The 12,762-nt window shown below is 38.5% G+C and overlaps 1 pseudogene; it reads right to left on the bottom strand.

Annotated features, from left to right (window-relative positions):
• Window positions 1-743: 743 nt before the first annotated feature.
• LOC131401780 (olfactory receptor 2V2-like) lies at window positions 744-3,354 on the bottom strand (annotated as a pseudogene).
• Between the last annotated feature and the right edge of the window lie 9,408 nt (window positions 3,355-12,762).

The following is a 12,762-nucleotide window of genomic DNA, read 5'->3' on the forward strand; positions in this document are numbered from 1 at the left end:
TTGTCATTTATTAGAATCTAATTTAGTTTTATTTATCCTTTCGATGTTTGTCTTTTATTTTGTGAAGCCTTCCTCTAATATTTATCATTTTGTGTCGTCTATTTTCTTTGTGTTTAATTTTCTGCTCTTTTTCTAGCTTGTGATGAATGCTTAGAACTTAGAAATTCAACTTTTCTATATTATACACAATAATATATAAATATATATAATCTAGGATTATACATTTCTCTCTAAGGATAGTTTTAATTCCACCCCAAAAGATTTGATGAATAGTATTTTTAATTGGAAATACATTCTAATTTCCATCGTAGTTTACTCATTAATCATGGGTTGTTTACAAATGTATTTATTAATCTCCAAGCATGTAGGAATTGACGTTAGCAATAAGAATTAAGAAGTTAAGCTCAGGGCATCCTCTGATAGCAGATGTAGTTCCAATTTTGAATAATAAGTAATAGCAATCCCAATGCGTTACTTCTGCACAGATCTTGAGTTCACAAAGTGCTGTATTCCATTTTAATGTATTTTACAAAAGAATTAGTCCAAAAAAGACTGAGGGGAAAAAGCTGGTTTTTCATCAGAGCTATAGAGTACTGCTTTAGGGTTTAAAAAGACCTCTGCAAGTCTTGGGTGTCATAATCCTCATTATTAATGAGGAAACTGAAACTCACATAAAGTAGATTAGTTACCCAACATCACATAGCCAGGAGGTGGCAGCACCAGGCACAGGATGCTCTGGAACTTCAGGCCTGCCTGCCAACCCTGCAATGGTCCAGCCCCTTCCTCGGGGTCCCCATCACCTCCCGGTTCCTCAAGCTATAAATGAGAGGATTGAGCATAGGAGTAAGGTCCGTGTAGAAGATAGAGACCACCTTGTCATGGCTGGGGGCCCGGTAGCGCCTAGGCCTCAGGTAGATGAACATGGCTGCCCCATAGAAGAGGGAGACGGCTGTCAGGTGGGAGGTACAGGTGGCCAGAGCCTTTTCACCATCCTGAGCAGAGTGCATCTGGAAAACAGCCCTCAGGATGCGAGCATAGGAGGCCAAGATGATGGAGAAGGGAAGGAACAGCATGAAGACACAGCAAGAAAATATCACATTCTCAAAAAGGGATGTGTCTATACAGGCCAGTTTCAACAAAGATAGCATCTCACAAAAGAAGTGGTCCACCTCCCTCAAACCACAGTAGGGAAAGGTCATTATTACTACCATCTGGATCAAACTGTCTATTATCCCAAAGGCCCAGGAGCTCCCAGCAATCCCAAACAGATTCTCTGACTCATGAGGATGGGATAGTGAAGTGGGTGGCTAATGGCCACACAGCGATCATAAGCCATGAGTCCCAGCAAGAGCCCCTCCGATCCCACGAGACAGACAAAGAAGCCAGTTTGTATACCACAACCCACAAAGGAGATGGACTTCCTGCCAGACAGGAAGTTGACTGCCATCTTTGACGCATTGGTACAGACCAACATGAGGTCCATGAGGAAGAACTGAGGAAGAAGTACATGGGTGTATGAAGTCAAGCATCTGTGTAGATTAGGAAGATGAGGAGGACATTCCCACAGAGGGCCACTGTGAAGACTATCATGATTGCTGAGAAAAGTACAAGGTCAGTTGGACTGTGGGAAAAGATGCCCAATGGGACAAAGTCATCTGTGGATGATTGGTTCAACCACGTCTCCGTGGCTCAGTTGATGTTTCCGGTAACCTGTGAACATGGACAAAAAATATTGGTTGGACTGACATTTCTTTAACCTCTGCATTCCACATCTTCAGCTAGCTGTTTTGTTTGTAACTCATGAGGCCTCAGCAACAAAAGCTTTGGGACATAGAAGAGGACACTCCTTCATATCCCTATGACACAGCAATAGGAGTTCTCCCAGCTCATGGAATTGGACCACATATCTGGACTGGTGTGTATCCTTATCTAGATGAGTAGAAACTGAGTTATTTTATGTGTCATGGGACCTTTGGAGAATCCCCTTTAGCAGGCAAAGTCTTGGCTTTACTGTATGATACAGAGTCTACTGTCTGAGACCACATGGACTTGGTAAACTATCTCTAAGAGGGCTTAGGCCATTTCATTCCCATGAGATAATTTATGTGTTACAGAAAGGGAAGGGAATCAAGCATAATTTTCTCTTTAGTCTGTATATCTTTCTGTATGTGCTGAGAGTTTATCATGCTGGCCACTCTGTTATGTTTGTAATATCAATTATGGAAGTGCTCTCTAGTGCCCCATATGAGAAGGAAGAGCTGCAGTTGGATGCCATTGTTGTCAATATTGGGTTGACAAAAAGTCACAATCCAATGGAGAGCAACAGTGACTTGGTTCCCAAACCTCTTAAGAACAGTGAGGTCTTTAATTGTGCTGAGACTTTTAAATAACTCCAGGATCAAGGCTTCAGTATAAGTGGGCTGGAATCAAGTACAGTTAATACCTACTTACAAAGTTACTTTTAGTAGAAATCAAAGAGCCTTCTTTATAAAAACCTTCTGACTGAAAACTTGCACCTGGCTTTCTGAACCTTTTACTCACTGCCTTATAAAAGTTTCAATCAATTTATTTGGAGCGTGTCACTGAAAAGGGATTTTCCTTGATCTTTGGTCAAGAATTTTTTCTAAATATGTTACTATGGAATGAAACAGGAGGCATGGCCTGATTTTAGACGGACAAAGCTAAATCGAGGAATAAAAGTCATGCATATTAAAAAAGATAAAACTCCCTTGATGATATGATAGTTGCAGTATCTGAACCCAAGGCAAATAACAGAACAAATAATTATAAACAACTGAGTGGAAAACACTGCCATTATTTAGGCACAACTCTTTTATTGTTGTCCTCACACTCACCCAGTGAACCTTGTTTTCACTGTCTAAGGCCTTTACGGTTTTTATAGGATTCTCTCTCTTCTCTCTCATCAGCCTCCTTCTAATTTCACTTGTCTCATTATCCATCCAGGGCTGAACTATCAGGCATTTTCATGGTTCTGAAGGTAGCACAGCAGTGAATATTTTTTCCTTAAGTTTGTATTAGCTATCTACTGCTGTGGAACAAATAGCTCCAAAATTTAGCAGCTTGGAATAAAACAGGGAACATTTGTTATCTCACAGTTTCTGTGCATCAGGAATGTGGGTGCAGCTTAGTTGTTTGCCTCTGGTGTTATGTCTCTCAGGAGGTTACCGTCAGCTGTTGGCCAGATGATAGTCCTCTCAGGGCTGGACTGGAGGAGGCTCCACTCCAAGATCACTCGTGCGGCTGTTGGCAGAGCTCAGGCCCTCTTCAAAGGCCCCTCACAGCATGGCAGTTGACTTCTCCCAGGGTGAGTGATGGAAGAGAGAGGGAGAGCAAAAGCACCCCACAGAGAAGCCGTGGTCTTATAACCTGGAATTGGAAGTGACACTCTGTGAGCTCTGCTGAATTCTAGTCTTTAGAAGTGAGTTACTAAATCCAGCCCATGCTCACTGGGAAGGGAGCCCACGAGGGCATGAATACCAGGAAATGGGGACCAATGGGACCATCTTAGAGGCTGTCTGCACAGCCTTTCATGTTCTAGTCTCATACCCTGATTGCAGGCATAAATAAATGGGACTCAGATAATTTTAACAAGTGATCTTGTCATGTAAGAAATGTGGTGCCATGCAAGTTGCCTAGAAAACAAAGAATCAAAGATTTTGAGTTTGTCAGTCTGTTTCTCATCTGCCTGGTCTAGTGACAGGCAATACACAATCAGTAAAAATAATGTTTGAATTTGCATCGCACAGTGCTCATACCTATTCCTCATTTGACCTCATAGTGATCCTGCAATGAAGGTACAGTGATTATTAAATTAGCCCCTCTTTTACAAATGAGCAAGTTGAGGCTCTGAGGAGCTGGCTGGATTGTCCAAGGTTACATGGTGAGTAAGTATGGGCCCCTTCCCAAAACTTGAGAAGGGGCCTTTGGAATGTAAGTTCCAGATACTTTATACCTGGCTGTTTGAGGGAAAAATATCTTTAGAAGGGCAAGCTACCTTATCTTGGAGAAATTCTCAGATAGGAAATTACAGTTCCCTTTCTGTAATTCTTAGCTCTCTCAGCAGGCTTCTGATCCATAATCTGTACTCTTAAACATTAGAGATCCTTTTACTGAAGGGCAGTACTGGTTTCCTTTTGGATATAACTCTCATCACTGTTAAATTAATTAAACAAGGAGGCCAATAGGCTGAGTGGCTTTAATGCCTTACCATCCTACCAAGCAAACCCAAACCTAAGCCTGTAAATGTCTCAAGACAAAGATATCAAAACCTAAGGACAATCAACCAAAAATAGCCAACTAGGATTTCCAATAAGTCAAATGCTTAAGTATAGCCAATCAGATAACTTCCTTGCTTTTCTTCTGCCTTTTCTCTATAAAAGTCTTTCCCTTGGTTCCTGTCAGTGGAGCACTCCTAAGCACTTCCAGTTTGATGCTGCACAATTGGAATTGCTTTTTGCTCAAATAAACTCTTAAAATTTTTAATGTGCCTCAGTGTATCTTTTAACATCACAGATGAATACATGATCATTTATGGTTAAGTTTCTGTCTTTTGTGTTGGTTAGTAGAAGTGGAATTCGTAATCATAGATGAAAATCACAATTACATTTCTGGCCCTGTGAAACTCAGGGAAAGATCTCAGGGTGATGACCATGAGGCTGAGGTGGAGGAGTCAGAGAATCTTTCTGTCCTCCTGTCTCTCCAAATGAGACCAAAATCCCCATTGGATCCCAGACTCCCCTCCCAAGCCTCAGCCCCAACCCCAACTTCCAATTGCCTGCGGAATATATGCAATCACATTTCTTGCTGACACCTCAAACAGAAAACAATTTAAGCTTTAATTCTTACCTGCATGTCCCAGAAAAACAATATTTCCTATTCCCATCTTATTTCTTTAAAATGATACCTATTGCCCCATTCAAGCTCAATAAGATCCATGCTGGCTACCCCATGTACCCCAAATCAAACACTCTCCTGGTCCTGTTGGTTTGTCTTAACACAGACTCTTGCTTCTTACAACCAGCCCTCTGTTTTCATCCTTGGTGTCACCGCTATGTTCAGAGCATCACCGTTGCCAGCATGCATGTAATGGCCCTGACTGTGCCTCTCCTTGCGTACTGCAGTGTACTGCAGTGTGTACTGAGAGCCTCTCTGTGGGTCCCTTCACAGGTCAGACTTTGAGCCCACGTCCACCTCTAACGGATTGAAGTTCCCATGTGGTCCCGCTCTCCCTTTTCAGCTTTTCATCCCCAACTCCCTCTAAACAAGCCCTATATTCCAAATGATCTGACACCTGCAGCTGCCAAATACAGCTTTTGTTTGACCTTTTTGGTTTGCTCATGCTGTTCCATTCACGTGGCATATCCTCCTCCAAAGTCCTCTAGTCCTCTGAGCGGGTAAAACTTGATTGCATACAACCAAGAAACAGCTTTACTTTTAGCTAGGACCACCATAGAATCTCCTTCCCTACCTATTTGGTTTTTTTTTTTACTTAAAGACACTTTATGTATATTTTAATATCTGATAAGTCTACTCTTCCTTCATAGTTTTTCTTTTTTAGTATTATTTTATTGAGGTCATATTGGTTATAACATTGTGCAAATTTCAAGTGTACATCATCATTATATTTCAGTTTCTGGGTAGACTGCATTGTGTTTACCACCAAGAGTCTAGTTCTTAATTCGTCACCATACATATGTGCCCCTTTACCTCTTTCACCCTCACCCCACCCCCTTCTCCTCTGGTAACCATGAATAGGTTCTCCTTATCTACGTGATTGTCTATCTTCCACGTATGAGTGAAATTATATGGTATTTGTCTTTCTCTGTCTGACATTTTGCTTAGCATAATACCCTCAAGGTCCATCCATGTTGCCACAAAAGGCATGATTTTGTCTTTTTTTATGACTGAGTAGTATTCCATTGTGTATATATACCACATCATCTTTATCCATTCATCGGTAGATGGGCACTTAAGTTGCTTCCAAGTCTTGGCTATTGTGAATAACGCTGCAATGAACACAGGGGTGCATGTATCTTTACGCATTGGTGTTTTCAAGTTCTTTGGATAAATACCCAGCAATGGAATAGCTGGATCATATGATATTTCTATCCTTGATTTTTTGAGGAATCTCCATACTGGTTTCCATAGTGGCTGCACCAGTTTGCACTCCCACCAGCAGTGTATGAGAGTTCCCTTCTCTCCACATCCTCTCCAACACATGTTGTTTCCTGTCTTGTTAATTATAGCCGTTCTGACGGGCATGAGGTGATATCTCATTGTAGTTTTGATTTCCATTTCCCTGATAGTTAATGATTTTGAACATCTTTTCATGTGCCTGTTGGCCATCTGTATATCTTCTTTGGAGAAATGTCTGTTCAGGTCTTTTGCCCATTTTTTAATTGGGTTGTTAGTTTTTTTGTTGTTGAGATGCATGTGTTCTTTGTATATTTTGGAGATTAAGCCCTTATCAGATATATGGTTTGCAAATATCTTCTCCCAATTGTTAGGTTGTCTTTTCGTTTTGTTGATGGCTTCCTTTGCTGTGCAGAAGCTTTTTAGTTTGATTTAGTCCCATTTGTTTACTTTTTCTATTGTTTCTCTTGCCCGGTCAGACATGGTGTTTGAAAATATGTTGCTAAGACCAATGTCGAAGAGCGTACTGCCTATGTTTTCTTCTAGAAGTTTCATAGTTTCAGGTCTTACATTCAAGTCTTTAATCCATTTTGACTTAATTTTTGTGTATGTTGTAAGGTAAGGGTCTACTTTCATTTTGTTGCATGTGGCTGTCCAGTTTTTCCAACACCATTTGTTGAAGACACTTTCTTTTCTCCATTGTATGTTCTTGGCTCCTTTGTCCAAGATTAGCTGTCCATAGATGTGTGGGTTTATTTCTGGGCTTTGGATTCTATTCCGTTAATCTGTGTGTCTGTTTTTGTGCCAGTACCATGCTGTTTTGGTTGCTATAGCTTTGTAGTATATTTTGAAATCAGGGAGTGTGATACCTCCAGCTTTGTTCTTTTTTCTCAGGATTCCTTTACTTATTGGGGGTCTTTTTTTGTTCCAAATAAATTTTAGGATTCTTTGTTCTATTTCTGTGAAAAATGTTGTTGGAACTTTGATAGGGATTGCATTGAATCTATAGATGGCTTTAGGAAGTATGGACATCTTAACTATGTTAATTCTTCCAATTCAAGAGCACGGAATATCTTTCCATTTCTTTGTGTCTTCAATTTCTTTCAGCAATGTTTTATAGTTTTCTGTGTACAGCTCTTTCACCTCTTTGGTTAAGTTTATTCCTAGGTATTTTATTCTTTTTGTTGCAATTGTAAATGGGATGGTATTCTTAATTTCTCTTTCTTCTACTTTGTTACTAGTGTATAGAAATGCAACTGATTTTTGTACGTTGATTTTGTATCCTGCAAATTTACCATATTTGTTTATTACTTCTAAAAGTTTTCTGGTGGATTCTTTAGGGCTTTCTATATATAAAATCATGTCATATGTAAATAGTGAAAGTTTCACTTCTTCCTTTCCAATTTGGATCCCTTTTATTTCTTTCTCTTGCCTGATTGCTCTGGCTAGGACTTCCAGTACTATGTTACATAAGAGTGGTGTGGTGACAGTGGGCATCCTTGTCTGGTTCCTGTTCTTAGAGGGATAGCTTTCAGTTTTTCACCATTGAGGATGATATTAGCTGTGGGTTTCTCATATATGGTCTTTATTATGTTGAGGTACTTTCCTTCTATACCCATTTTATTCAGAGTTTTTATCATAAATGGATGCTGTATCTTGTCAAATGCTTTCCCTGCATCTAGTGAGATGATCATGTGATTTTTATTCTTCATTTTATTGCATAAGCCTCTTTGGATTGTTGATATCAGGTTCATTGGATAGATTCCCAGTAATGGGATGGCTGGGTCATAGGGCATCTCTATTTTTAATTCTTTGAGGAATCTCCATACCGTTTTCCATAGAGGCTGCACCAGTTGGCATTCCCACCAGCTGTGTATGAGGGTTCCTGTTTCTCCACATCCTCTACAGCACTTGTTTTTTGTCTTGGTGATTATAGCCATTCTAACAGGCGTGAGGTGATATCTTAGTGTTGCTTTGATTTGCATTTCCCTGATGATTAGTGATGTTGAACATCTTTTCATGTGCCTATTGGTCATCTGTATATCTTCTTTGGAGAAGTGTCTGTTCATTTCCTCTGCCCATTTTTTGATTGGGTTGTTTGCTTTTGGTTGTTCAGTTGTGTGAGTTCTTTATATATTGTGGAGATCAACCCCTTGTCAGATGTATGTTTTGCAAATATTCTCTCCCAGCTGGTGGGTTGTCTGTTCATCTTGATTCTGGATTCGTTTATCTTGTAGAAGCTCTTTAATCTGATAAAGTCCCACTTGCTTATTTTTTCTTTAGTTTCCCTAGTCTGGGTAGGCATTTCATCAGAAAAGATTCCTTTATGACCAATGTCAAGTAGTGTGTTGCCTATATTTTCTTCTATGAGTTTTATTGTTTCAGGTCTCACCTTCAGGTCTTTGATCCATTTTGAGTTAATTTTTGTGAATGGCGATAGTAGATGGTCCACTTTCATTCTTTTGCATGTGGCTGTCCAGTTTTCCTAACACCATTTATTGAAGAGATTTTCCTTTCTCCGTTGTATTTTCTTAGCACCTTTGTCGAAAATTAGCTGTCCATATATGTGGGGTTTTATTTCTGGGCTTTCAATTCTGTTCCATTGATCGGTGTGTCTGTTTTTGTACCAGTACCATGCTGTTTTGATTACTATTGCTTTGAAGTATGTTTTGAAGTCAGGGATTGTGATGCCTCCTGCTTTGTTCTTTTTTCTTAGGATTGCTTTAGCTATTTGGGGTCTTTTGTTGCCCCATATAAATTTTATTATTTCTTTTTCTATTTCTGTGAAGAATGTCATTGGGATTCTGATTGGGATTGCACTGAATCTGTAGATTGCTTTAGGTAATATAGACATTTTAACTATGTTTATTCTTCCAATCCACGTGCATGGGATATCTTTCCATTTCTTTATGTCATCATGGATTTCTTTCAATAATGTCTTGTAGTTCTCATTGTATAGGTCCTTCACCTCCTTGGTAAGATTTATTCCTAGGTATTTTATTCTTTGTGATGCAATTGTAAATGGTATTATCTTTTTGAGCTCTCCTTCTGTTAGTTCATTATTAGCATACAGAAATGTAACTGATTTTTGTAGATTGATTTCGTACCCTGTGACTTTGCTGTAGTTGTTGATTATTTCTAGTAGTTTTCCAACGGATTATTTAGGATTTTCTATATATAAAATCAAGTCATCTGCAAATAGTGAGAGTTTCAATTCTTCGTTGCTTATTTGGATTCCTTTTATTCCTTTTTCTTGCCTAATTGCTCTGGCCAAAACCTCCAGTACTATGTTGAACAGGAGTGGTGAGAGTGGGCAGCCCTGCCCCGTTCCTGTTCTCAGAGGAATGGCTTTCAGTCTTTCCACATTGAGTATGATGTTGGCTGTGGGTTTGTCATAAATATCCTTTATTATGTTGAGGTACTTTCCTTCTATACCCATTTTGTTGAGAGTTTTTATCATAAAAGGATGTAGTATCTTGTCAAATGCCTTCTCTGCGTCTATAGAGATGACCGTGTGGTTTTTATTCTTTGTTTTGTTGATGTGATGTATCACATTGATTGATTTGCAGATGTTGAACCATCCCTGCGTCCCTGGTATAAATCCCACTTGATCGTGGTGTATGATCTTTCTAATGTATTGCTGTATTCGGTTTGCCGATATTTTGTTGAAGATTTTTGCATCTATTTCCATCAGCGATATTGGCCTGTAATTTTCTTTCTTTGTATTGTCTTTGTCTGGCTTTGGTATCAGGGTGATGTTGGCCTCATAGAATGATTTAGGAAGTGTTCCATCTTCCTCTATTTTTTGGAATAGTTTGAGAAGGATGGGTATCAAATCTTCTCTGAATGTTTGATAAAATTCACCAGAGAAGCCATCTGGTCCTGGACTTTTATTTTTTGGGAGGTTTTTTTTTTTTCTATTTCTTTTTTTTTTTTAATTTTTTGTTTATTGCAGTAACATTGGTTTATAACATTGTAAAAATTTCAGGTGTACATCATTGTACTTCTATTTCTGCATGGACTACATCATGTTCACCACCAAAATACTAATTACAACACATCACCACACACACGGGAGGTTTTTGATTACTATTTCAATCTCTTTACTTGTGATTGGTCTATTCAGATTCTCCATTTCTTCTTGGTTTAGTTTTGGGGGGTTGTATGAGTCTAAGAATTTATCCATTTCTTCTAGATTGTTCAATATGTTGGCATATAATTTCTCATAGTATTCTCTTACAATCCTCTGTATTTCCATGGTATCCATTGTAATTTCCCCTCTTTCATTTCTAATTTTATTTACTTGAGCCTTTCCTCTTTTTTTCTTAGTAAGCCTGCCTAAAGGTTTGTTGATTTTGTTTATCTTCTCAAAGAACCAACTATTTGTTTCATTAATCCTTTCTACTGTTTTTTTGGTCTCAATTTCATTTATTTCTGCTCTGATTTTTACTATTTCTCTCCTTCTGCTGAATTTGGGCTTTGTTTGTTCTTCTTTTTCTAGTTCTGTTAGGTGTAATTTAAGGTTGCCTATTTGGGATTTTTCTTGTTTGTTAAGGTGGGCTTGTATCACTATGAGTTTCCCTCTCAGGACCGCTTTTGCCGCATCCCATATGTTTTGGTATGGCATATTTTCATTTTTGATTGTTTCCAGATAGTTTCTGATTTCTCCTTTAATTTCATCAATGATCCATTGGTTTTTCAGTAGCATGTTGTTTAATCTCCACATTTTTGTCACGTTCCCAGTTTTTATTCATGGTTCATTTCCAGTTTCATAGCATCATGGTCTGAAAAGATGCTTGTTATGATTTCAATCTTCTTAAATTCATTGAGGCTTGCTTTGTTTCCCAACATATGGTCTATCCTTGAGAATGTTCCATGCATGCTTGAGAAGAACGTGTAGTCAGCTGTTTTTGGATGGAGTGCTCTGTATATGTCTACTAGGTCCATCTCATCCACTTTTTCATTTAAGTCTACTATTTCTTTATTGACTTTTTGTCTGGATGATCTATCCATTGATGTAAGTGGGGTATTAAGATCCCCTACTATTATTGTGTTGTTGTTAATGTCTCCTTTTAGGTTTGTTAATAGTTACTTGATGTATATTGGTGCTCCTATGTTGGGTGCATATATATTTATAAGTGATATGTCTTCTTGGTGGAGTGTCCCTTTTATTATTATATATTTCCCTTATTTGTCTCTCTTAACCTGTTTTATCTTGAAGTCTACTTTGTCTGATATGAGTATGGCAACACCTGCTTTCTTTTGTTTGCCATTAGCTTGAAGTATCATCTTCTGTCCTTTCACTCTGAGCCTGTGCTTGGCTTTAGTTCTGAGATGTGTTTCCTGGAGGCAGCATATTGTTGGGTCTTGCTTTTTAATCCATCCTGCCACTCTGTATCTTTTGATTGGAGAGTTCAATCCATTTACATTTAGGGTAATTATTGATATATGAGGGCTTAATGTTGCTGTTTTGTCACTTATTTTCTGGTTCTTTTGTGTTTCCTTTGTTTCTTGTCCCATTTGTTTCGAACTGCCGATTCAGTTTGGTTGTTCTGTCTTATGACTCTTCTAGTTTTCTCTTTGTTTATCATATGTGATTTTGTTTTGATTATTTGTTTAGTGGCTACCTTGAGGTTTGTGTAAAAAATCTTGTGTATGAGATATTCCATTATCTGATGGCCTCCTATTTCCTTATACTAAGTCAATTCAATCACTTTCCTCTTCCCCTTCTAAGTCGTTCTTGTTATACCTTATTTTATCTTGTGTTGTGGCTGTGTGTTTACAGTGATGAGGTTAAATTTATTTTTGGTGAATTCCTTCCTTTGACCTTGATTTTAGTATTTAAGTGGTTGCTAACCTATTCCAGTAAAGATCTACTATTTTTCTGAGTTTGTCTACCTATTTTTCTCCTTGCTCCAAGCTTTGTATTCCTTTTCTCTTCTTTTTTTCAGACCTGAGGGCCTTCTTGAGTATTTCTTGTAGTGGGGGTCTCATGGCCATGAACTCCCTTAGCTTTTGTTTATCTGGGAGAGTTACTATTTCTCCATCATATTTGAAGGATATTTTTTCTGGATAGAGTATTCTTGGCTTAACGTTTTTGTCTTTCAGTATTTTGAATATATCATTCCAGTCTCTTCTAGCCTGTAAAGTTTCTGTTGAGAAATCCGCTGAGAGCCTGATGGGAGTTCCTTTGTACGTTATTTTTTGTTTTTGTCTAGCTGCCCTTAATATTGTTTCTTTGTCATTGACTCTGGCTAGGCTTACCACTAGGTGTTGTGGAGAGGGCCTTTGTCTATTAATATATTTAGGTGACCTGTTGGCTTCGCTTACTGGTATTTCCTGCTCCTTCCCCAGATTTGGGAAATTCTCAGCTATTATTTCCTTGAATAGGCTCTCTGTCCCTCTTTCCCTCTCTTCTCCCTCAGAAATACCTATAATTCTTATGTTACATTTCCTAATAGAGTCAGATATTTCTCGGAGACTTTCTTCATTTCTTTTTAGTCTTAGTTCTCTCTCCTCTTCCATCTGGACCATATCTGTATTCCTATCCTCTAAAATGCTAATTCTTTCCTCCATATTGTCAGCTCTGTTCTTTAAAGATTCCAGATT

This window comes from Diceros bicornis (assembly GCF_020826845.1).
Source record: "Diceros bicornis minor isolate mBicDic1 chromosome 16 unlocalized genomic scaffold, mDicBic1.mat.cur SUPER_16_unloc_1, whole genome shotgun sequence".
Classification (NCBI taxonomy): Eukaryota; Metazoa; Chordata; class Mammalia; order Perissodactyla; family Rhinocerotidae; genus Diceros; species Diceros bicornis.